General features: G+C 33.1%; 1 protein-coding gene across 11 annotated transcripts in view; it reads right to left on the bottom strand.

Moving 5' to 3' along the window:
• The window catches only part of Mef2a (myocyte enhancer factor 2A), a 157,301-nt gene that overhangs the window by 115,147 nt on the left and 14,883 nt on the right, over window positions 1-27,271 (bottom strand). For 3 of the 11 annotated variants that reach the window (XM_071608661.1, XM_071608658.1, XM_071608659.1), the window contains exon 2: window positions 13,094-13,176. The exons of the other annotated variants lie outside the window; for them this stretch is intronic. The gene's annotated coding sequence lies outside the window, so the exon portion shown is untranslated. The remainder of the gene's footprint in view (window positions 1-13,093; window positions 13,177-27,271) is intronic. 11 annotated transcript variants of the gene reach the window in all.

Genomic DNA, 27,271 nt, shown 5'->3' with positions numbered 1-27,271 from the left:
ATAGCGGAACTATAAAAACCAAAACAAATTTAAAGGAGAAAACAGTAACACAGCAAACAGAGTTGGAAAGTAACTTGAGCACCATGAAAAACAAGGGAAAAAAGGATTATAAACAATACAGGACAACTTAAATACACAGGAGAACCTAGAGGCATCAGAAAAATGGACAGAGAAAGAACTCAAGGCATACCTAACGCAGATGGAACGGAATATTAGAGAAGACATTAGACAGCAAGTCCAAGCAATGAAAGTATATTTTGAAAACGAATTAAATAAACAAATTCAAATGGCAAAGAACGAGCTCTACCAGGAGATAGAGATTTAAAAAAAAAAAAAAAATCAAACAGTAATCCTAGAAATGCAGGAAACCATAAACCAAATTAAAAACTCAAACGAGAATATTACAAATAGACTAGATCAAGTAGAAGTCAGAACATCAGATAATGAAGACAAAGTTTATAAACTTGAAAAGAATATAGTCAACACAGAAAGAGTGCTAAGAAATCACGAGCAATCCATCCAAGAGAAATGGGATGTCATAAAAAAACCAAACTTGGAAGTCATTGGGATAGAAGAAGGTTCAAACCAAAGGAATGAACAACCTATTGAATGAAATAATCCTAGAAAACTTCCCAGATAAGAAAGATGGAATGGATTGCCAAATCCTGGAAGCCTACAGGACCCCAAACATTCAAAACCGTAATAGACCAACTCCAAGACACATAATTATGAAGATATCCAACATACAGAACAAGGAGAGAATATTAAAAGCTACAAGAGAAAGGAGGCAGATTACATTCAGGGAAAAACCAATTAGGTTAATGGCTGATTTTTCATCACAGACGTTGAAAGCAAGAAGATCCTGGAACAACGTATTTTAAACGCTGAAAAATAATGCATTCCAACCAAGAATACTGTATCCAGCAAAATTCAGCTTCATATTTGACAATGAAATTAAAATATTTCACGATAAACAAAAGTTGAAAGAATTCGCAGCCAGAAAACCAGCACTGCAAGGCATTTTGAGCAAAACACTACAAGAAGAGGAATTGAAAAACAGCACCCAAAACTAACAGTGGGAGGTAACTCAGTAAGGGGAAGGGAAAAAAATAACCAAAAGGAAAAACTAGCCATATTAAAATAAATAAATAAACAAGCAAGACGGGAAGTACAAACCATATATCACTAGTAATCTTAAACGTTAACGGCTTAAATTCACCAATCAAGAGACATAGGGTAGTAACCTGGATTAAAAAAACAAATCCAACAATATTCTGCCTTCAGGAGACTCATATGATAGGAAAAGACATACACAGGCTGAAAGTGAAAGGTTGGGAAAAATCATACCACTCACATGGTCCTCGGAAACAAGCAGGAGTGGCAATACTCATATCGAATAAAACCAACTTCAAACCTAAGTCAATCAAAAGGGATAAAGAAGGACACTATATACTGTTAAAAGGAACCATCCACCAACAAGTTATAACAATTATCAATATGTATGCACCAAACAATGGTGCTGCAACGTTCATAAAACAAACTCTCCTCAAGTTCAAGAGTCAAATAGACCACAACACAATAATTATGGGTGACTTCAACACACCACTCTCTCCATTGGACAGATCCTCCAGACAAAAGCTGAATAAAGAAACTACAGAACTCAATAACGCAATCAATAACCTAGACTTAACCAACATATATAGAATATATCAACCATCATCAAGTGGATACACATTCTTCTCAGTAGCACATGGATCCTTCTCAAAGATAGACCATATAATATGCCATAGGGCAACTCTTAGTAAATATAAAGGTGTGGAGATAATACCATGCATCTTATCTGATCATAATGGAATGAAACTGGAAATCAATGACAAAAGAAGGAAGGAAAAATCCGGCATCACCTGGAAAATGAACAATATGTTACTGAATGATCAATGGGTTACAGAAGACATAAAGGAGGAAATCAAAAAATTCTTGGAGATAAATGAAAATACAGACACAACATATCGGAATCTATGGGACACAATGAAAGCAGTTTTAAGAGGGAAATTCATTTCCTGGAGATCATTCCTCAAAAAAAGAAAAAAACAACAACAAATAAATGAACTCACACTTCATCTCAAAACCCTAGAAAAGGAAGAGCAAAACAACAGCAAATGTAGTAGAAGGCAAGAAATAATTAAAATCAGAGCGGAAATCAACAAAATTGAAACAACAAAAAAAAACCATTGAAATAATTGATAAAACTAAAAGTTGGTTCCTTGAAAAAATAAATAAGATTGACAGACCCTTAGCCATACTAACGAAGAGAAGAAGAGAGAGAGCTCAAATTACTAACATATGGGATGAAAAAGGCAATATCACAACGGACACTTCAGAAATACAGAAGATAATCAAAAATTATTTTGAAACCCTATATTCCAATAAAATAGAAGATAGCGAAGATATCGATAAATTTTTTAAGTCATATGATTTGCCCAGATTGAGTCAGGAAGATACACACAATTTAAACAGACCAATAACAAAGGAGGAAATAGAAGAAGCCATCAAAAGACTACCAACCAAGAAAAGCCCTGGACCGGATGGATATACAGCAGAGTTTTACAAAACCTTCAAAGAAGAATTAATACCAATACTTTTCAAGTTATTTCAAGAAATAGAAAAAGAAGGAGCTTTCCAAATTCATTCTATGAGGCCAACATCACCCTGATCCTGAAACCAGACAAAGACACTTCAAAGAAAGAAAACTACAGACCAATATCTCTAATGAACATAGAAGCAAAAATCCTGGCGAATCAAATACAAAAGCATATCAAAAAAATTGTGCACCATGATCAAGTAGGATTCATCCCTGGGATGCAAGGCTGGTTCAATATACGGAAATCAATAAATGTTATTCACCACATCAATAGACTTAACCATAAGAACCACATGATCATCTCGATAGATGCAGAAAAAGCATTCGACAAAGTTCAGCACTAGAAAAACTAGGGATAACAGGAACTTACCTCAACATTGTAAAAGCTATATATGCTAAGCCTCAGGCTAGCATCATTCTGAATGGAGAAAACCTGAAGGTATTCCCTCTAAAATCTGGAACAAGACAGGGATGCCCTCTGTCAACATTTCTATTCAATTTAGTCCCCGAAATACTAGCCAGAGCAATTAGACAGACAAAAGAAATTAAAGGCATAAAAATAGGAAAAGAAGAACTTAAATTATCACTATTTGCGGACGATATGATATTATATCTAACAGACCCAAAAGGGTCTACAAAGAAACTATTAGAGCTAATAAGTAAATTCAGCAAAGTGGTAGGATATAAAATCAACACGCATAAATCAAAGGCATTCCTGTATATCAGCGACAAATCTTCTGAAATGGAAATGAGGACAACCACAACATTCACAATATCCTCAAAAAAATAAAATACTTGGGAATCAACCTAACAAAAGAGGTGAAAGATTTATACAATGAAAACTACAGAACCCTAAAGAGAGAAATAGAAGAAGACCTTAGAAGATGGAAAAATATACCCTGTTCATGGATAGGAAGAATTAACATCATCAAAATGGCGATATTACCCAAAGTTCTCTATAGGTTTAATGCAATGCCAATCAAAATCCCAACGGCATTTCTTGTAGAAATAGATAAAGCAATCATGAAATTCATATGGAAAAACAAAAGACCCAGAATAGCAAAAGCAATTCTAAGCAGGAAGTGTGAATCAGGAGGTATAGCGATACCAGATTTCAAACTGTACTACAGAGCAATAGTAACAAAAACAGCATGGTACTGGTACCAAAACAGGCGGGTGGACCAATGGTACAGAATAGAGGACACAGAGACCAATCCACAAAATTACAACTTTCTTATATTTGATAAAGGGGCTAAAAGCATGCAATGGAGGAAGGATAGCATCTTCAACAAATGGTGCTGGGAAAACTGGAAATCCATACGCAACAAAATGAAACTGAATCCCCTCCTCTCGCCATGCACAAAAGTTAACTCAAAATGGATCAAGGAGCTTGATATCAAATCAGAGACTCTGCGCCTGATAGAAGAAAAAGATGGCTCCAATCTACATATTGTGGGGTCGGGCTCCAAACTCCTTAATAGGACACCCATAGCACAAGAGTTAATAACTAGAATCAACAAATGGGACTTACTCAAACTAAAAAGTTTTTTCTCAGCAAGAGAAACAATAAGAGAGGTAAATAGGGAGCCTACATCCTGGGAACAAATTTTTACTCCTCACACTTCAGATAGAGCCCTAATATCCAGAGTATACAAAAAACTCAAAAAATTAAACAATAAGATAACAAATAACCCAATCAACAAATGGGCCAAAGACCTGAACAGACACTTCTCAGAGGACGACATACAATCAATCAACAAATACATGAAAAAATGCTCACCATCTCTAGCAGTCAAAGAAATGCAAATCAAAACCACCCTAAGATACCATCTCACTCCAGTAAGATTAGCAGCCATTATGAAGTGAAACAACAAGTGCTGGAGATGTGGGGAAAAGGGTACACTTGTACATTGCTGGTGGGACTGCAAATTGGTGCAGCCAATTTGGAAAGCAATATGGAGATTCCTGGGAAAGCTGGGAATGAAACCACCATTTGACCCAGCTATTGCCCTTCTCGGACTATTCCCTGAAGACCATAAAAGAGCGTACTACAGGGATACTGCCACATCGATGTTCATAGCAGCACAATTCACAATAGCTAGACTGTGGAACCAGCCCAGATGCCCTTCAATAGATGAATGGATAAAAAAAATGTGGCATTTATACACAATGGAGTATTACGCAGCACTAAAAAATGACAAAATCATGGAATTTGCAGGGAAATGGATGGCATTAGAGCAGATTATACTAAGTGAAGCTAGCCAATCCCTAAAAAACAAATGCCAAATGTCTTCTTTGATATAACGAGAGCAACTAAGAACAGAGCAGGGAGGAAGAGCAGGAGGAAAAGATTAACATTAAACAGAGACACGAGGTGGGAGAGAAAGGGAGAGAAAAGGGAAATTGCATGGAAATGGAAGGAGACCCTCACTGTTATACAAAATTACATATAAGAGGTTGTGAGGGGGAAGGGAAAAAAAAAAACAAGGGAAAGAATTAAATTACAACAGATGGGGTAGAGAGAGATGATGGGAGGGGAGGGGAGGGGGGATAGTAGAGGATAGGAAAGGTAGCAGAATACAACAGTTAGTAATATGATGTAAAAATGTGGATGTGTAATCGATGTGATTCTGCAATCTGTATTTGGGGTAAAAAAGGGAGTTCATAACCCACTTGAATCGAATGTATGAAATATCACATGTCAAGAGTTTTGTAATGTTTTGAATAACCAATAAAAAAATATTACTTAACATATCTCTTAGTATATGTACACCCATGGAAAGAAATTACTGGTCAGAAAGTATGTAAGTGTCAAATTATTACCTAAAGTGGGTATAATAATACACATTCCAGCAGTGTTTGATGAGTTCCCACAACCTGATGTCCTTTCCAAATCTGTACTACCCATTACATCTAAATTTTAGCCACTTTGGTGGGCTTCTGGTGGAGTCTCTTTGCAGTTTTATGTCTCAGATTATTAGTAAAGTTAAAGCACCTTTTTAAATGTCCCTTAAATATTCAGATTTCTTTTATGATCACGTGCCACAGTCCTGCTGCAGCAAACTAACCGGGGGGGGGGGGGGGGGGGGGGGGGGGGGTGACGAGCAACTTGTGTACATTGATACAGCAGGAGTGGGAGTCGTTTATTGTAGGACAGGAGGGCTGTATATACATTCCACACAGCTTATCTTAATTAACATAAACTAGATACAGCAGTCAACCAATAAGGAATCTCCACACTTAATGGCTCTTTGGTGTTACTTCACAAACCACTCCCCCTGGCAAAATGCCAGGCGCCATCCTGACTTGTTTACAGACCCTAACAATCACGCACCTTTTTTCATGTCTCTTGCTCATTTTTCTACTTATTTGTTTTTGTCACATTGATTTGCAGAAGTTCTCTGAGTCTTCTGATACTTTCTTCTTGTCCATTAAATAAAAATATCTTTACGATAGTTTGCTTCCTATTTTTTTTTTATTTTTTATAGTTGTAGACACAGAATGTCTTTATTTTATTATTATTATTTTTAATGTGGTGCTAAGGATCGAACCAGTGCCTCATACATGCCAGACAAATACTCTGCCACTAAGCTACAGCGCCAGCCCTGCCTCCTTATTCTTAATGATGACTTTGCAAGAACAAAATTTATTTATTTTAAGGCAGTCAAATTTAAGAAATTTTAATATTATCAATTTGATTTCTTAAGATATCTTGCTTAAGGAAACAATCAAGGGTATGAAGAGATAGCCTATAGAACAGGAGGGAAATCTGCCACCCACACCATAAAGTGTTAATTTCCAGAATATACAAAGAACTTAGAAAGCTTAACACCAAAAAATAAAAATAAAAAAGCCTAATCAATAAATGAGCTAAAGAACTAAACAGACACATCTCATAAGAAGAAATACAAACGGTCAGCAAGGTATGAAAAAATGTTCAACATCTCTAGCAACTAGAGAAATATAAATTAAGCTACACTTAGATTTCAAGCCACTGCAGTCAGAATGGCAACAATCAAGGATACAGGTAACAATAAATGTTGAGGAGGGTGTGTGGGAAAAGGGAACCCTCATATATTGCAGGTGGGACTGCAAATTGGTACAACCATTATGGAAAGCGGTATGGAGATTCCTAGGAAAACCTGGAATGAAACCACCATTTGAGCCAGTTATCCCAGTCCTCAGTTTATACACAGAGGACTTAAAATCAGCATACTATAGTGACACAGCAACATCAGTGCTTATCTAGCTCAATTCTCAGTAGCTATAAACTATGGAACCAACCTAGGGGCCCTTCAACAGACGAATGGATAAAGAAAATGTGGCAAGTATACACAGTGGAATATTACTCAGCCATAAAGAAGAATGAAATTGTGGCATTTGCAGGTAAATAGATGGATCTGGAGACTATCATGCTAAGTGAAATAAGCCAATCCCAAACAAACCAAAGGTTGAATTTCTGATATATGAATGCTAACACACAATGGGGGTAGTGGGGGGAGAGTAGATGTTCAGTGGATTAGACAAAGGGAAAGGAAGGGAAGGGAGACAGGAATAATAAAGAAGAATGAATTGGACATAACTTTCCTATGTACATATACAAATACACTACAGAGAATCTCTACATCATGTACATCCACAAGACTGAGATCCTAATTAGAATAAGATATATTGCATGTTTGTATAAATGTCAAAATTGACTTTGCTGTCAAGTATAACTAAAAGGAACAAATAAAAAAAATTAAAAACAATTTTTGTGCAAAGATCATGAACATGTTCTCATATATTAGCTTTTAACAATTCTATAGTTTTGTCTTTTGTGTTGAAATGAACAAACCAATCTTTCATTGATTTTTTGCATATGGTATGGAACATAAATCATATATTTTCATAATAGGTAATCAAATTTTTTTGTTTCATTTATTGAATAATTCTTCCCCCAATATTCTAAAGCATAATTTTTGTCATAACAAGTATTCGTATCTCCATGGACCCTTTTTCCACGCCTTTTTCCTTTTGTTCATCCTTGTGACACTATCTCATGGAATTAATTATTGTTGATGCTTAAACAAAAATACCTCAAAACAATTCACCTGATACAATATATTTGTACAAAAGCAAAAGTCCAACACTATAATAAACACACCACCTCCATACATACACAAATCCTTCACAATGTGAAACTACGATATCCAGCATCCAAACAAAAGAGACAGGAAATCAAAAGAAGCAAGAAAATGTGACCCACAACAAGCCAATCATTTATAAGATGCAGAAATAACAAAAATTTAGTGGAATTAATACAAAGCCATTAAAACAACAATTATGAAGAAATTTAGTACGATTAAGAAGGTAAAAGAAAATAAGAACATCAGAGGAAACGAAAGAAATAAAACCTACAAAGAAGAAAAATGATTTTCTGTAATAATTGTTTAAAAACACCACGGATGGGATTTAAACAGATAATACATTGCAGAAAAAAAAAGTAATCTTGGAGACATGATAATATTATTAACAATTCAAATAAAGCATAGAGAGAAAAAAAAGAGAGGCAGAGAGGGTAGAATGTCAGTGCCAAAAAAGACAACATGAAATGTATTAACATCTGAAAATATAGGGAAAATAAAACAAAAATCAAGAATAAGTGGAACATTTAAGAAAAAGTAGCCACCATATTTCCAAGTTTAGTTTAAAAAATTGACACAAAAAAAATCTAAGCAGGATTATTTCAAAGAAAACCATTCAAGGTACATCATAATCAAATGAGTAAAACCCAATAATATAAAAAGTATTAAGAACAACCAAAGAAAATAGAAAACTTACATTTATATAACAATAATTATCAGATTTTCTGTTAATTATGTAAATTATTTCAGAAACTATTTCACAACATACTAGAGATTTAAAAAAAGGCATTTCATGATAGAGGACCCAATGAATTAAAACATAAAAGCACTAAATATGCAAGCACCTAATAATGGAACTTCAAAATATATGAAGAAAGAAAATAGATATATCCTTAATTAATGCTGAAGACTTCAACACTTCTTAGCAATTATTGAGAACAACTAGAAAATCAAAAGACATGGAGAAGTCTTAAAAGAGTACTATCAATTTGACCTAAATTTTTAGAAACTGCCATTCAATACATTTATCTTAAGTGCATATAAAACATTCTCTAAAACCAACCATGTTTTTCTATGCCTTCTAATAAATTTCAAGAAGTTCACAAGAATTTACATCATACAAAGTATGTTCCTGGGCCACAACAGAATTAAAAGAAACCTATAAAAGAAATATATCTAAAACATAAAGCAAATATTTGGAAATTAAATAAGTCAAATAAAAAGTTCACATTGGAAATTTTAAAACTCTTTTAACTCGATGTAAATGAACATAAACCAAATAGAATGCAGACAAAGGACAATCCAAAACTAAGTGCTCCTTTAGAAAAAGCATTTATTTGCTCCTAAATTTCAGGAAAAAAAAAAAAAAAAGAGGGGCTATAAGCACAGATCTTTTAAACATTAAAAGACCAGGAATTATAATATACAATTTTATGTCAATAATTTAAACAACTGACATAAAATGGGCAAATTCCTTCCTTGAAAGACATAAACAACAAAAGCTTATTCAAGAAGAAATAATATATATATGAATAGTCCTCTATCAATTAAGGAAATGAACACATAATTTAAAACTTCTCAGCAAATAAACTCCAGGACCAGAGGTCTTCAATGGTGAATTCTACCAAATACTTAAAGAAGAAATAGTTTCATGAGAATAGTTCCAAAAAAAAAGAAATCCTTCCAAATCACTTTTATAAGATCAACAATGCCAATATAAAAACTATACACAAACAATACAAAAAACTACAAACTAATGCCAATATTTTCTATAAACACAAATGAAAAAAAAAAGTTAACCAAATTTTAGCAAATGAACCTAGAAGGTAAGACATCACGACCAAGTAGTAATTCTCTCAGAAATGATTAGTTGGCTCAATATTCCCAAATCAATCAATCAATGTAATGGACCACATTAACAGACAACTAAATAAAACATATGATGCTCTCAATAGATGCAGAACAAACATTTTTTAAAAATCCAACACCTGTTCACAAAAAAAGGAAAAAGAACTCAGCAAAAGCTGATTTTTAGAAAAATGAAGTTTTCCACATAAGACAAGGACTAAGAGAAGCATATGACCTTTTACTACTTCTATTCAAAACTGCACTGAGAATACTAGCCAGCATAATAAAGCAAGCAAAAGAACCAAAAGGGACATAAATTAAAAAGGAGGAAGTGAAGTAGTCTTTATTTATAGTAGAGAAGAACTACACAGAATATCTGAAGGAATCTACAAAAAGGCCACTAGCATTAATAATGATTTAGCAGAATCAGAAATTACAAAGTTCTAAACAAGAACCAATTATCTTTCTGTATACTAGCAAAAAAATGCTCAGAAACCAATATTTTAAAATTATCATTTATAATAACAAAATATAAAACAAATTAGAGATGAGTTTTAAAAAAACAGGTGTTAAGACCTTTTCAATGTAAACCTTTTCAAGAATACTGATGAGAAAAAGTAAAGAAGACTCAACTGAAAGAAATACCAAGTTCTTCAATGGAGGATTTAATATCCTTAAGTCAATTCTCCCCACATTAATTCCTAGGGAATAAAAGCATTCATAATCAAAATCCTATTAGGCCTTTTTGTAGAAATTGACAAGCTAATTAATTTTATAATTACATAGGAGAAAACTGTAAGAATAACAGACAAAACAACTTTGAAATTGAAGAATAAAGATGGATGATTTACATTACCTAATTTTAAGATTTACTATAAAACCAATAAATAAAAATAACATTTACTATAAAGCTGCAGTGAGCAAGAAAGTATAGGGTTGTCATAAAGAGAACATCCTTATGTTCTACTAGAAGAAGAGAGTCCAGAAATAGATCCACATATAATGGTCAACTGATTTCAAAAAGGTGGCAAAGTAATTAAACAGGAAAATATGGTCTTTTAAAGAAAGGTGCTGGAACTGTCTGATACCCATATTCAAAAAAGTAAAGTCAATCTTTACCTTACACTATATTCAAAAAGCAACTAAAAAATGGATTATAAACCTAAACATAACAGCCCAAAGTAATAGTCCAACAGATCTAAATATAATAGATACAACGGAAGGAAAGAAAACAAAGATTATCTAATCCCTGTGACAAACCTCCAATTTCTACTCCAAATTGGGAAAGAATTATAGGGAACTTCCCTAATCTGCAGCTCTCTAGTCAACATGAATTTCTTTCAAAGAAATAAGCATTTTCCATCCAAGAAATACTTGAGCAGCTCCTAAGCAAGTACTTAATATTTCAAGTAAAACACTCAGAGCCACAGAAAGTCTGCCATGAAGAATAAGCACTGACATAAGTGCTTGTTAAATTGGTATTTCAAATGATGATCTCTTTCTCCTTTCTGGTTTTTCAGAAGCTGGGAAGCCCCTGTTCACCTGTTTCCTGCTAGTCACCCGTCTGCTGTTTCCACTTTTTTATATACCAAAATTAAAAAAAAAAAAAATCATGTACTGCCTCTGGTACCATCTTCAGGCAGGTCTCATCTCACCTGGATCTTGAAATTCTTTCTATCTCTCTCCTTGGTAATTATTTTTCCTAATCTCATTTTTTCACTAAAGACTCAACACAACAAGTAATAATTGCACATAAAAAAAATCCATCCCTGGAATATGGTGGCTGTGTTCTCCCCTCAGTTAAGCTGATGATGCTGTAGCAACCGAGGTGCTCTTACCAAGGTTGTAGAAAAGAAGGTAAAGCAAACTGAGAAACCATGGACACCTCCAACTATGACAACCTTTATAAAAGAGATGCAAAAAGAAGCCACAGGATTAAGACAGAAAAGGCAACTGTGTAGAGGTGTCACTTGAGAAAGACTTTGAAAAACAGGTAGAATTTTAACACAAGAAAAATGGATGTGGAAGGCATTCCAGGAAGAAGATAAATCAAGAGTGAAATGTCAGAAGTTGAAAATTATGGAGCATATTTGGCTTGGCTGAATCAGGAACAAGATTTCTACATTATCGAAGTAAAAGTTAGCCTCAGATGTTAATTAACGTCTAGTTGGGTCTTTGTCCTTTATGTTTCATTCACTATAACTGGAGGCCAGAGAAAGGCCCTATGGGAAAATGGAAAAATACTGAAGCAAGGCTAAAGAATCAACTGTTGGAACTAGAAACATGGGGATTGGCTAAATTTTCTCTACAGAGGCTACTGTATCCTAGCAAATGGAACATTACTATAATGTCCATGTAATCTTAGTTTGATATTTGCATACATATAGGATTATCTACACATTTAGTATATATGATTCAATTTTTAAATATATGTACGACCTCATACACATCTGTATTTGACTGTATATATAGTCATTCATATTTATACATGCAGACATGGCATGTATGAATACATATATGTGTGTGTATATACAGTATGTCTATATATGTGTGTGTATATATATATATATATATATATATATATATATATATATACACAGATCATTAAATAGCAAAAGCTTCTTGAAATGAAAAACAAAAAGTCTGATACCTGTCCCAAATTTTTCACTGAAATATCATACGTTCAATCAATGTTATCTAATATTTAAAATGTAAATGTTAACATATCTTAACACACTGAAGAATATCCCCCTAACATATTTCAAAATTACCTGTTTTAAAATAATCTAGTAGTAATATAATTCATTTCTTTTCCTTTTTAAATAAAAGGCAGAATTCAGATGAAGTTTCACTCAGAAAATTCTGGAAAAGTACCCATCTTATGGACATACTGTGAACATTTACCTAGGTCAACATAGTCTTTTTAATCAAAATAACCTACTCCAGAGCAATATGGGTCAGGATTTAAGGCAACAAATTCAAAATTATATAAAATGTCCACATTTTCAAAAGAGTCCCTAAAACTTGTTTTCAACTCTTCCTCCCACCACTTCTGAGATAAGGTTGTGTTGTCCACTTCCATCTTTCACTTGAAAATCTTTCCTTAGATTATATAACTCACATGCTCTAACCCTCCCTTCCTCCTATTTATTGTCAGAGTAAATATGGATGACCTACTTTAGATTTTCTTCCTGTTTTTTTAAAATAAAGATTAATATAGAATATGGAAGCATAAAAGATTTTTTAAAAATACAGTTTGGGATTAGTTGTGTCAGACAAAGCAAACAAGAAACTGCCATTATGCAAAGTTGAGATTATATGTTTCCACTGGACTTTACCAACTTCCTTAATTGATCTACATTAATCCCCAAAATAACCTCTAAAATGACATCCATCCAACCTCACAAAAACAGCCTGATTTTTTTTAAAGTTTCCATTGTGTTTATTTCATAACATAGAAAAAGGAAAACTGTCTTACTAGAAATGAAGTGTCAACAAATGGTCTTCTTAAATATGATCCTTGCAGAAAATTCTTTGTTCCTTTTTCACAAAATGCAATTCCTTAAAAAAAATATGGATTATTACTCTTGACTCTAAAAAATAATTAAATATATGTTTCATTATGATAAAATTCTAGCACACAACACCACTCCAGGCAGATAGTTACACAAATCCATGCTGAATGACAGAAAATTAAATTAGTTAAAATCATTTGTTTTATTTGGCTAATACAATACAATGCTAGCCAAATGAGTGCTTCTAATGTCACTAATCCATTTTTAAGTAAGTAATACTCAAATGTTTAGTAATATTATCTGTATTGCAATATTCAAAAATTAGCTCCTTAGTTCCCATTCTCCTATCCATCAGATCATATGATAGGCTTTTATTATCTATACGGTGTGTGTACAGCCTACTGCACTTATCAGTTGTGATAAAAATTTTAAACTAGTTTTAGTTAAAAATGTTCACTGTGTTACATAACATTTAGAAAACTATCACTAAATCAGTGATTTGTATCACCGTAAATGTCTCCGATTCTAGCACAAAGTGTATACTTTTACTTTTGACTACCTATCTTTCAAAGGGCAAAATGAATTTAAAATAATAAACAAAAAAGTGACAAAAGTAGAAAACTGCTCTCTCAATAACTCAGTTCAATGCTCAATCAAGTAACAGTTGTGAAGCAAGATGCATAAAGAATAACCCAGTCCTGCTACATTCTTATTTGGAGAGAGTAGCAAGGCATTTGGGTAGAAAAGAAAACAATGGTAGAAAATACCTTTTCTTTTCACCCTGGTTGACCAGGATCATTATTATGATGCTAATGCAATAATGAAGAATTACATGATTGGATAATTCAAGCAACCTCAAGTAAATCTGCTTTATCAAATGAAAATGGATAATTTCTGCACAGAAACACCAGTATTAAAAATGTTTCAACACTCTTAACTATTACAATACTTCAATTTTGTTTTTATTTGAAAAGCAACAGGTCCTCCAGAGGGGAAAAATTGCCAAGTATTCTTTTTATATTAACAAATTAAGTAATAAAAACTCAAAATTTAAAAGGTACCAAAATAAGTCTCCCTTTTATTTTTCCCAAGGTAAAAGGAGCTCCCTTCAAAGAGCCAATGTTATACTGAAATGCAGAAAATGAAAACTTCCTCAAACTTAGTTGCATTATTAACTAACTTAACTAAGTTAGTTAATAATGCAAGTTATTAACTAAGTCCAATAATTTCAAGTCCAATAGTATCAAGGTGATACTACTATTCATGAGTTCTCAATCTATAAAGTTAAATTATTATTTTAATATCTATGAGCTTTGTAACCAGTTTTGAATGTCACCATGGAAATTAAAGTTTAGTAATTTCTTCTATTATTAATGCAAATTTAATGTTGAAACATTATGGTACACATTCTTACATCAAAATTTTTTCCTTATTTAATAAATGTACTGTTATTGATTATTTGTGCTTTATATAAAGTTCTCCAATAGTTTCTAAAAGGAAAACATTAAAAATCAAGTTTTAAAGGTTCTTTTATAATAATGAAACACACTGCCACTTTCAAAAACTAACACCAAACTAAAATATTAATGCTGTAGCCAATTATCATAAAATTTCATATAACTGAAAAATATCATTGCTTCTGTCTATCCAAAAGCAAGAGGCTTCTAGTTGCTATCCCTTCTCACCCTCTACTATCCATTAATCTAAACTGTCCTTAACCTGGACTAGAAGCCAGACTTTAAATTTTTATCTCTACCTGGAAACTAACTTCCCCTTTATCTCTAAAATGGGTCAAAGGTCCAGTTCAATGGCATCTTCTATGAAGCCAACCCCAGGAAACATTTACTGTCATCATCACTTCCAGGGGGCAAAATTTTTACAGTTAGTTTTGCAAGTGTGAGCTTTCTCTATTATACTATATATGCTTTTTATTAAAAAAGCTAACTTTGTATTTTGTTCATTTTTATATCCTTAATATGTAGTACACATTTCACTGTAATTCATTCAGACTATATTTACTGATAATCTAACAGATTCCAGGCTTTTTTTTTAAAGAGAGAGAGAAAGAAAGAATTTTTTAATATTTATTTTTTAGTTTTCGGTGGACATAACATCTTCATTTTATTTTTATAATGTGGTGCTGAGGATCGAACCCAGTGCCCGCGCATACCAGGCAAGTGCACTACCGCTTGAGCCACATCCCCAGCCCCTCCAGGCATTTTTCTAGTTGCTAGGAAGACATTCCTACCCCTATAGCTGATCTCATGAAGTTTACACTCTAGTGGGGGAGCACTGTAATACAAGGTAAATGACAAATATAGAATACGAATACACACACACACACATACATATAGTTCTTAATAAATATCAAAAAATAAAAATAAAAAAAGCAGGAAAGGAAGAACTGACAGAGGAAGGAAATTAAAATTACAGAAAAAGTATCCAGGGAAGGCCTAATGCAATAACAACTGCAAAAGCATCAGTAATATGTAGGTATTATGTTATGATAAATCAGTATACTAATTGTTTTACATATATTAACTGATATAAGTCCAAAACCAAATCTACTGTTGCATTATTATCTTCAAACAGAAACTGAAATAATGAAATGACTTTGCAAGTCACTCAACTAGTGAAGTGGCAAAGCTAGGGTTAAAATTTAGGCATTAACTGATATATAATCACAATTCAGTTAATACTTTTGCTGAATAAACCAAACAAGTAAAAATGAATACCTACTACAGCAATAAATTTAAAAAATAGCCAAACAAATCTGTCTCAGAAAACCAATTTTAGTAGCTTCAGATACATACTGCACATCAAAAATTACAGATGACAGATACCATGACAAATACGTAACTGCTATCAACAAAAATATTTATAAATACTGCAAATTTCTCAATACCTTTTAAAATATATTTTGTTTCTATGAGACAATTACCAGGACTAAAAACAAAGACAATATCATGGATAAGTGGGATATTGTGATACACAAGAAATATATGTATGTGGTCTCTGCCCCTGGTTTCTGGTACAGGATCCATAAATCCCTTGGAATCTCTGGAGTAATAATCATGTCTTTTGTATGCTACTGAAATTATTTTGACTAGGGTTCCTAGATAGCTTCATGATATGCACTGGTCACAAGAAAGACTAAGGTTTAGACTTTCAGCTGCAAACTCTCTGGGCTAGGAAGAAGTGCTAGAGGTTAAGTTGATCACTATGGCCAAAGATGTCGTCAATTATGGTAATGGAGGCACCCTTAAAAACCAAAAGGAAAAGATTTGGAGGACATAATAAACACATGGGGATGCCCCACAGGTAGCATTTCAGAACAAAGTGCTAAACTCCTTCCCACATTCATTGCCCTATGCATCTCTTCTATCTGGCTGTTAATCTGTATCCTTTGTAAAATCCTTAACAACATCCTTTATAGGCTGAGCATCCCTAATTCGAAAATCCAAAATCAGAAACATTTTTAGAACCAGCCATTACCCCACAAGTAGAAAATTCCATACCTCATCTCTTGTGATGGATGAAAATCAAAACACAAGCACACACAAAATACTGGATAAAATCACCTTCAGGCTATGTGTATGAGGTGTACATGAAACAAAAATGAATTCTGAACTTAGACTTGGATTCCATTCCTAAGATCTCATTATGTAAATGCAAATATTCCAAAATTTGAAAAAAAAAATCTAAAATTTGAAACAATCTTGGTTCCAAGCTTAACAGATAAGGAGTATTCAATCTTTATGATAAATGAGTAAACGTGTTTCCCTGCCTTCTGCGAGCTGTTCTAGCAAATTAATTAAACCCAGAGAGAGGGTTGTGGGAACCTCTGATTTATAATCAGTTGGTCAGAAGTATAGATTACAACCTGGGACTTGCAATTAGTATCAGAAGTCTTATGGGACTGAGCCCACAAACTGTGGTGCTGATGCCCTCTCGAGATAGTATAAGAATTAAACTAGGGTGGTGGTTGTGGCTCAGCAGTGGAGCATTCACCTAGCACATGCAAGGCCCTGGGTTCGATCCTCAGCACCACATAAAAATTAATAAATAAATAAAGGTATTGTGTCAAACTACAACTAAAATATTAAAAAAAATAAAAAGAAAGTAAAGGACAGCACATGGTTTCCACTGGAGATTTGCACAGTGTGTGGGGGGAAAAAATTCTCACAAACATTTTGGTGACCAGAGTTTAAGTACTGTGTGGTGAGTAATGAGGTAATAATAATAATAATAATAATAATAATAATAATAATAATAGTAATAATAATGTAATAAGGTAATAAGAGCAAGAAAAACACATTTTTCCCTACCTTAAACAAAAAGTCACTTAAAATGTGTTTAAATAGAAGATACTATGAAAGAAATGAGACCTCTGAATGCATTATTATTGCAAAAATAGTTAAATGTTTTATACTGTGGTACAAGTTAGTCGGCTTCCAATTATTCACATTAGTAAGAAAGGTTAAGTAAAACGACCACACTCAAACCTATCTCATAGTTGGTAATTATCAAAATCTCACTGGACACCACTGTCCTGGGCACAATGCAATGCAAAAGAAAACAAATTTCCATACGAAAACATGCAGAAAAGTCAGTCCAAATTAAAACAATTCAAAAGTCAAAAATAAAACTGGGTAAAAAAAATAAGCAAAAAGACACATGCATAATTCATACACAAAATAATATATATTTGCTTAATTATGAATTTCATTTGTAATCAGAACATGCCTAAGAGCAATGGTATTTTTTATTCAAATAAGAGTCAGTTCATATGGACACCCAACTAACTCATGCCTTAGAAAGATTTTAACTACCAGCCATAATATACTAATTGGTACCAGACATATTCTCCCACTGAACTCAACTAGAAAACTGAGCCACATATAAAATTATAATGTTAAAACATTGAACAATGAATAGCTCAGCACTGTAATACCTGGGAAAAGAAAAAGTGTCCCCTACAAATGCTTGGGATGCACCATCAGGATGGTGGTGCAGAGAACAGAAACCAGGGAGAATATGGAGGGCTCTTGGAGTAGAAGATATAGAGATGAAAATTTAGGGATACTGATATAACAGGAACATGCAGGGCAGAATAACAAAGACGACAGAGCTCAGGAGATAGAGTGCTCCTGAAATCTGCAGAGGATATCACTGCCCAAAAAGTAAAAAAAAACAAGCCAAAAATGTAATTTGAAATGTCCTAGAAATCACATTTGAAAAGCAAAATGCAGCAGGTGAAATTAACTTTAATATAATGTATTCAATCCAATATACTAATAACATCATTTCAGATATAATTGATGTTTAAAAAATTGAGATTTTTTTTTCCTATACTAAGTCCCTGAAGTTGAAATTGTACTTCACACTTAAATAACATTTAAATCCAGAAATACTGTAATTCAAGCACTGAGCCACATATACCTAATGGCTACCATACCTGACAACACAGTTTTACAGTTTTTCATTGAATGTGAAGCTATGCACGAATAAAATAGGAAGCAAAGAGAAGAAGAAAGAAGAGTATCAAAAAAACTGAAAATACCAAGGGCAGTTAAAAAATAAAAATTAAAGAGGTATAACTGTGGTCCCAGAAGGAAGGAGAGACAGAAAACTATATCTGAAGATATAGTGACAAAAGGATTTCTGAAGCTGAGGGAAAACTGAATCCACTTATTCAAGAAACTCAATGAACGTAAAGTAGATTAAGCACAAAGAAACTACAATAAGGCACAAAATGAACTGATAAAATAGATATGGAGAAAAATTTTATAGCAGCTAACAGGTGGTGGGAGAATATATTACACCTAAAACAGTTAAAAATTATCACAGACTTCTTGTAAAAAGTAATGCCAAAGCAAAGTAAGCCAATCCCAAAAAACCAAAGGCAGAATGAACGTTTTCTCTGATAAGAGGATGCTAATCCATATGGGGGAGGGGGGATTAGGATGAGTGGAGGACCTCTGGATGGGGCAAAGGGTGGGGGGAAGGGGCATGGGGTAGAAAAGGTGGTGAAATGAGATGGTCATTATTATCCTTGGTACATGCATGATTGCACAAATGGTGTGACCCTACTTTGGGTACAACCAGAGAAGTGAAAAATTCTGCTCCATATGTGTACAATGAATTGAAGAGCATTCTGCTGTCACATATAATTGATTAGAACAATTAAATAAATAAATAATGCTAACAAGTTTAAACAAATGAATAACATAGGTAAAGTACTACAAAGAAAAAAAACTGTCAACTAAAATCTACATAAAGCAAAAATATCCTTTACTGATGAAAGGGAAATAAGAATATTTTAAACAGACAAAAGCAGAGATGAACTGTCACAACCAGGCCTGCCCTACAGGAAAAATGGAGGTTCTTTAGGAATAAAAACAACAACAACAAAAAAAAAACCCAGTAGCAGAACTGTACAATACAGACTGAACCCTACAGTAGAAATGAGTAATAATGTTCACCAATTGTTATCAAAGTACTATATCACTGTAAGATGTTACTAATAGGAGACAGTGGTCAGAGGTGTAAAATGTGACAAATTCAAGAAGTATGCTATAAAAGGCTGCAGCAACCACTAAAAAGACAAAGTAGGAAAGACAGTGGAATGAGATGGTCATCATTACCCTAAGTACAAGTATAAAGACACGAAGGATATGACTCTACTTTATGTACAACCAGAGAGATGAAAAATTGTGCTTTATATGTATAATATAAATAAAGAATTATATTGTCATATATAACAAATTAAAATTAAATTGTTAATTATTAACTAAAATTAAAATTTAAAAAATTAAAAGACTAATAAAGAAAAACAAAGTGGAATGCATATTTTTTAAATAAAAAGAAAAAGGAAACACAAAGTAGGTGGAACCTATAGAAAACAATAGTGGCAATACTTAAACCCAACTATATCAATAATTAGTATAAATATACATGGTCTAAACATCTCAATTAAAAGGTACAGACTGTCAAATAAGATTAAAAGCAGAGATTGTCAGACTGGATTTTAAAAAGCAAGACCCAATTGAGTGTTGTCCACACAATATCCACTATAAATATAGAAATACAATTAGGTTGAAAATAAAATAGAAAAGGACATGTCTTCAAATATTGATGTTAAGAGAAATGGGGTACCTTTATTAATAATATAAAAAGTAGATTTCAGAAGAAGGAATATCATCAGGAGTAAAAAGACATTTGATAATGCTTACAGTTTCAATTTACTAAAATTACAAAATAATTCTACAAGTTTATGCAGTCAATACTAGAGTTTCAAAATACATGAAGCAAACATTAGCAGAACTAAAGAAGAAATACACAAATCTACAACAGCTGTAACATTCAACATTCCTTCACAATAACTGATAAAATGAGTAGACAGAAAAATCAGTGAAAACATATAAGCCCTAAACAACACTATAAACTGATTCTTCATACCTGAACACTACAACCAACCACATGAGAACAAATATGCAAGTGTATACGAAAAAACAAACGACACTGAAAACTGAAACATTCCACTTTGAAAGATACCATCAGGTGATTAAAATATCCACAACACAATGAAGAGAATAAAAAAGACTTCTATCCAGACTATAAAGATCACAGTGCAAGAAGAAGGGCAAACAATTCAATTAAAAATGGGCAAAAGATATGAATAGACATTTCACCAAAGAAAACATGGAGACGTATAAGTAAATGAAAAATGTTTAATACCATTAATCATTAAAGAATTGTAATTTTGAGGGCTGGGATTGTGCCTCAGGGGTAGAGCGCTTGTCTAGCACGGGCAAGGCCCTGGGTTCGATACTCAGAACCACATAAAAATAAACAAAATAAAGGTATTAAAAAAAAGAACTGTAAATTGAAACTATAATAAGATGCAACTATCTGCCCACTAAAATGACTAAACTGAAAAAGCTGACAATACAAAGTGTTGGCAGAGCTATGGAGAAACCAGAACTCTTATTCATTGTTGGTGAGACTGTAAAATCACACAACTACTTTGGAAAACAATCACATAGTTTCTTACAAAGTAAAACACGCTTACCATGTGACCCAGCAATCTTACTTTTTGGTATTTACCCAAGAAAAATAAGAACATATGTCCACACAAAGGTTTGTACTCAAATGTTTCTAGTTTTATTCACAACAGCTTCAAACTGAAGACAATCAAAATATCCATCAAAGAAAAATAAACAAAGAAAAATGCAATACAAACACATATGAAACACAGATCAATAGTAAAATGAAACAAATTACTTATAAATATAAACATGGATAAACTGCAGCAACATTGTGCTGAAAAGCTGTGTCTAATTAAAGGGTTTTTCTGATCTCACAAAGACTAAGAACAACCAACGCTATCTTTTGAGTTGTTTCCTCATCTAAAAAGTAGTACGGTAATGGTTTCTATAACTCATAAGTTTAGTAGTGAGGATTAAATAAGGATGTAATGTCTTTAGTATAGTGACTTGTATATGGTAAAAACTCTTAAGTGCCTGCTAATCACTGTGGCTGTTTTTTTTAATCATAGTTACCATTCTAATTACCTGTGGAAGAATAGGCACTCCCATAGTTAACAGAAATTGGACAAATTCAAAGATGTAGAATGCCACTGGAAGCCTATTTCTTAACTGCATCCCTATAAAAAGTCATCGTTTTGTTCAAAATATTGGAAAGACAAGTATTACAACAAAAGCCAAACTAGACATTTGCCAATATATTTGGAATCATTAAATATCTGATGCTAGAATTAAAAAAAAAATAAATAACACCAAGGTCCATAAAAAGAAATATCTCTAAGTCAATAAAGTTTCACAGAAGCAAGGATTTAAGAAACAAGTGACTGGACATACACATTAAACTAAGAATTGTTCCAATGCAGGAAGTAAAAAGAAAAAACCACAAATCTCAATAGGTGTGAGCAAAAAGCAAAGCAGGGTACAGAATGGACAGATGAATAAAACAAAATTACGCATAACCTTGGAAACAGGAAAACACTTTAATTTAAAACAAAAAAATACAAAGGTTAAGAGAATAGGCAAGGTTAATTCTATCAACTAGAATAATGTATAATTCTAGCCCCAATGCTACGTAAAATAAAAGATGGGTTCTTACAAAATCTCAACTAAGGGCTGGAGTTGTGGTTCAGTGGTAGAGCACTTGCCTGGCATGTGTGAGGTCCTGAATTCTATCCTCAGCACCATAAATAAATAAATAAATAAATAAGCAAGCCATTTACAACGAAAAAAAATTTTTTAAATGAATAAAAAAATAAAAAATAAAATCTCCACTAAAACACAACCTATTATATTCTTAGCTAATGGAGAGAGAAAGTAGTGTAGAATAGCATTTATGTCATAATGCGATATTATGATATAATGCCAAGAAATGCCCATTTTCCCCCATCCCCTTCTACTTCCATCTATACTACCCAAACTATCCAAGAGCCTCCCCAAAAGTAAGAGATATAATTCATATACCATACAACTCACCCAAAGTATACACTTACATGTTATTTTTTTATTTTCTCAGAATATGCCACCATCCCCACCACCCAATTCCAGTACATTTCCATACTCATATAAAGAAACTCAAGTACCCATTAACAGTCACTCTTCATATCCCACCTCTACCCTAAAAGCCCTTACTCCTCAGCCCTATGCGGTGGGGCACCAACTTTCTGTCTGTATAGATTTGCCTATTCCCAGCATTTCATAGAACTGGAATTACACAATAGTGGTTCTTTTGTGACTCGCTTCTTTCACTTAACATCATATTTTTAACATTCGACCGAAGTATCCATACTTAACTTCCTTGTATTGCCAAATAATATGGGAGTAAAACATTTCACTTTTTCCTTCAACAATCAAGGGACATCTGGATTGTTTCTACTTTTTGCCTATTATAAAAAATGCTGCTAAAATCACTGGTACACAAGTTTTTACAGATATATTCATTTCTAGCTTTTATCTAAATTAAAACCTCAGAAAGTATTTAGATTTTCTTTTCTATAATAACATTTCCTTATGATATCTAACACACACACACCCCCCCCTAGTGATACTCATATCCGGTGTTATGCCACAGGTTAACTAGGCACTTTAGGTAAATTAATAATACTTACTTTATTCTCCCAAATAATTTATCATTCCTACCCCAAATCTAGAATCAGCAACCATATTTAAAGTTTTCACAAATTTACTGCATGTTGATGATGCTCTAATCCTTTAAGTGAAAGATATGCCTTCTCAGATGCTAAAATTCCATTTGGTCTGTCATTCAAAGCAACCTTATGGGTGCAACCTTCTGAGCTAACATTAGAGAAATCTATCCCCTTTAGTGCCCCCAACTACCACCCCCCACACACACACATAGTTTAAAAATTGGTACACTTTGAAATGTAACACTATGGACTTAACATAAGGGCCAAACACACATCACTTAAGTTAAACAATATGGTAAACTGTCAAAGTCTATCAGACAGACTTCTATGTTAACATGACTTTTAGCCAGAATCTAGAAAAAGTTTGGCTACTCTATTCATAACATTCACCAATTTCCTAAAATTTAGAACTGGAAAAAACCTCAGATCAGGAGTAAAATCTGAACTACAAATTACCAATTTAAAACACATAACGAAAACACTTAACTGGTGGAAAATAACAATTGTGAAAGTTCTTAAAGCTATCTTGAAAGATGCACATCAGAACAACTTGGGAGTTCTCTCAAGAAATCTGGGATCTCTGAAGTTATAGATTTGAATCTTAAAAGATAGTGACTTCAGATTATCTTATTTTATTGATTCTTTTAGTTATATATAACAGTAGAATCCATTATGATGTAATTATAAAAGCATGGAATATATCTTATTCTAATTAGGACCCTATTCTTGTGGGTGTACATGATGGTGGGATTCACTGATAAATTCATATATGTACATAGAGAAATTATTTCAGATTCATTCCACTGTCTTTCCTATTCCTATCCTAATCCTAACCTACCTCCTTTCCCTTCATTCCCCTTTGTCTAATCTACTGAATTTCTATTCTTCCCCTTTCCTCCCTTATTGTAGGTTAGCTTCCACATATCAACAAAAACATTCAACCTTTGGCTTTTGGGGACTGGCTTATTTCACTTAGCATGATAACACGGTATGATAGTCTCCAGTCCATCCCATTTACTGGAAAATATCATAAAGTCATTCTTCTTAATGGCTGAGTAATACTCCTTTGTGTATATATACTACATTTTCTTTATCCATTCATCTGTTGAAGGGCACTTGGTTGGCTTTACAGCTTATCTACTGTTAATTGAGCTGATATAAACATTGATATGGCTGTGAAGATTATCTTTATAGCATCCTCTTTGCTTATATTCCAATATGCTTTCTTCAGTGAAAGAAAACTGAGATATATAAGTACTTGCCCACAGAATAACACATTATTTTCTACCTGTTACATCTACCACATGCCCTAGGAGAGTTGTGGTAATTATAAATTACTGTATTGCTTTACTTCCCTATTATAAAAGTTCATGTGAGTCAACATTTCACCTTAGAGAATCCCATATTAGGAAGAAAAATGTTTGAAAACTACTGATTTACATCAGTAGAACAGAAATGACTTTAAAAGTCATCATTTCAAAATCTTAACTGAGTCCAAATCCTACATCAATAACAACTTTATAAAATGCAAAAATCACAGTCATTTGTAAGTCAGCAATTTGATTAAATTACTATAAATTTACTGGGAATCTACATGAAAAAAAATCCAAGAAATAAGACATTTTATAAATGCAATGTGAGTAGTATACATCTACTACCTTGGTAGAAGATCAAACTTGATGAATATAGTAAGACAGAAAACAAAATACTATAGGATTTTAAAGTAGAAAAACTTTCTGGAAGGAATCAGTTCATCACAGACAACAGTGTTTGGTCTGGCTTGGGAAAGGTGAGCAAGAAGAAACTGGGATACAGGAAGAATGAAAAAAGGACAATCTTAATATCTTTATCCATATATATTCTCATCAATTCCCTTTAAACTATCAAATTAAAAAATAAGCTTAGCACTTGCTTAGTGAAAAGTGGTCCTAGGCACTATTCTTTAAGGAACCAAAATCTATTAATTTTTTTAAAAAGGACATACACATTATTATTATATTATGTGGACAGATTAAAGACGGCTATGGCCACTTCCAAGCTTAAAAACTTTCAATGGCTCTTCTTCACCTGAAGAACAAAGTACAAACTGCTCAATGTTCAAGATAATCTATAATCTGAGCCGGGTTCAATGACGCACGCCTGTAATCCCAGCATTTTAGAAGGCTAAGGCAGGGAGGATCAAGAGTTCAAAGCAAGACTCAACAAAAGCAAGGCACTAAGCAACTCACTGAGTCCTTATGTCTAAATAAAATACAAAATAGGGCTGAGGATGTGGCTCAGTGGTCAAGTACCAGAGTTCAATCCCTGGTACCCACCTCCCCCACAAAAAATATTTTAAAAATCTACAATCTGGCATCAAGATCTCTTTATCACCTTACCAATGACTATTTCCAAAAACCTCAAATCTAGCCAAACCGTGGCCTATACACATATCTGATTTTCCTGTTTTAGTTATTTTGCTCCAATTGTTCTATGTGTAGTATTTTTTCCACGTCTGATATCTGAGTTCAAATATGAATTCTTCCAAGGAGCATACCCTGTTTACCTCTGAACTCTTCCTTGCCTGAACTCCCCAATCCATCATTATGTTCATTAAAGTGAGGAGATGAAAGTCTAAAAACTCTGTCATTATTTAAGACTTGTATAAACTATGCAAAAGAAATGAAAGCTCATAAGTGAGGTTCCAATGATAGACAAACGGAAATCGAAACTGACTGCATTTGAACACCATCAGAAAGCCATGTGGATAATTCCAAAGATATATCATTAGTAGCAAAAGGTTTTAATTTATATTACAAAAGAATTCTGATATTTAAAGTCAATATGCCCTGTAATTTTGGTTGATATTTTTTCAAAAAAAAAATGTATAATGACTAATGAAACAAGTCAATTTCTACTCCAACATAAAAACAGTGAAGAAAACCTTGTTAAATCTAGGGAAAGGGGGCTGGGGTTGTGGCTCTTTGGTAGTGTGCCTGCCTAGCATGCGTGACACACTGGGTTCACTTCTCAGCACCACATAGAAATAAATAAAGATCCATCAACAACTGGTATATAGTGGTAGAGTGCTTGTCTCTCATGCGTGAGGCACTGGGTTCGTTCCCCAGTACTACATAAAAAAGAAAAAGCTAAATAAACAGAGCTATTAAAAAAAAATCTAGGGAAAGAGTTCAAAGGTAATAAATATTTTATGTAACTAAATTCTAAAAACCAATCATAAAGAAATTTTATGCATAATTCCTCATGTTTAAAAAACAGGGGAAAAAGCATAAAAGACAGAACCAATTAACTCTAGCTATCATAAACAGATTTAGGGACATCTTATTAAACAAAATTAATACAGAGTCAAAGAACAGCATCACACCTATCATTTCTTGGAAGAGATGGACAATTGTCAAGACCATAAAATAAAACTGAGAAAATCAAAAAAGAACAGAAAAAAGAATGGAAAGAGGTAATATAATTTGATTTCCAAAGAACTTAACAATAAATCCATTCATGAATTTAGAAGTCACCTCTTCAGAAAACTTCACATTATTAATAAAACCACCCATTTCCAATTTACATAACAGACCCAAAATTTTAAATTAATAACCTCACTTTTCAGGAAAAAAGCATTAAGACTCTAACAATAACCCAGAACCAGCATTTGAATGCTATGAAAATGAAGAGCATTTAAATTTAACTTATTTCTCCCAGTCCAAGATACTTTTCGGAATCTCTAGTTCACCAGTGTAAATTGACTGCCTAAGTAGAAGTTGACTGCCTAAGTCTTGTCCTAACTAAAAGCTTTACTGCACTGAGAATCTAAGTTAATGGACTCTTCCTTACCCCTCCCTCCTTCAAAAAGTAGAGATTTCAGAAAGTGAGGCAATAGTGATAGCATATCTATCTAATTCACTCTAAAAAAAAAAAAAAAAAAAAATCCTAAATCATGGGGGAATGAGAG

Source organism: Marmota flaviventris, chromosome 2, assembly GCF_047511675.1.
Source record: "Marmota flaviventris isolate mMarFla1 chromosome 2, mMarFla1.hap1, whole genome shotgun sequence".
In the NCBI taxonomy this organism is placed as follows: Eukaryota; Metazoa; Chordata; class Mammalia; order Rodentia; family Sciuridae; genus Marmota; species Marmota flaviventris.
The sequence above is the reverse complement of the archived record's forward strand: the minus strand, read 5'-3'. Positions and strand labels throughout refer to the sequence as shown.